Raw genomic sequence first — 300 nt, 5'->3', positions numbered from 1 at the left:
TCCTGTCCCGAGCGGCAAACAGCTCTGCTGCTGCTTCTTCATAGATTCATAGATTTATAGATGTTAGGGTTAGAATAGATCATCGAGTCCGACCCCCTGCATAGGCACAAAAGAGTGCTGGGTCTAGATGACCCCAGCTAGATGGTTATCTAACCTTTTGAAGACCCCCAGGGTAGGGGAGAGCACCACCTCCCTTGGGAGCCCGTTCCAGACCTTGGCCACTCGAACTGTGAAGAAGTTCTTCCTAATGTCCAATCTAAATCTGCTCTCTGCTAGCTTGTGGCCATTATTTCTTGTAAC

Source organism: Alligator sinensis, unplaced genomic scaffold (assembly GCF_000455745.1).
Source record: "Alligator sinensis unplaced genomic scaffold, ASM45574v1 scaffold799_1, whole genome shotgun sequence".
Lineage (NCBI taxonomy): Eukaryota > Metazoa > Chordata > Crocodylia > Alligatoridae > Alligator > Alligator sinensis.
The sequence above is the reverse complement of the archived record's forward strand: the minus strand, read 5'-3'. Positions refer to the sequence as shown.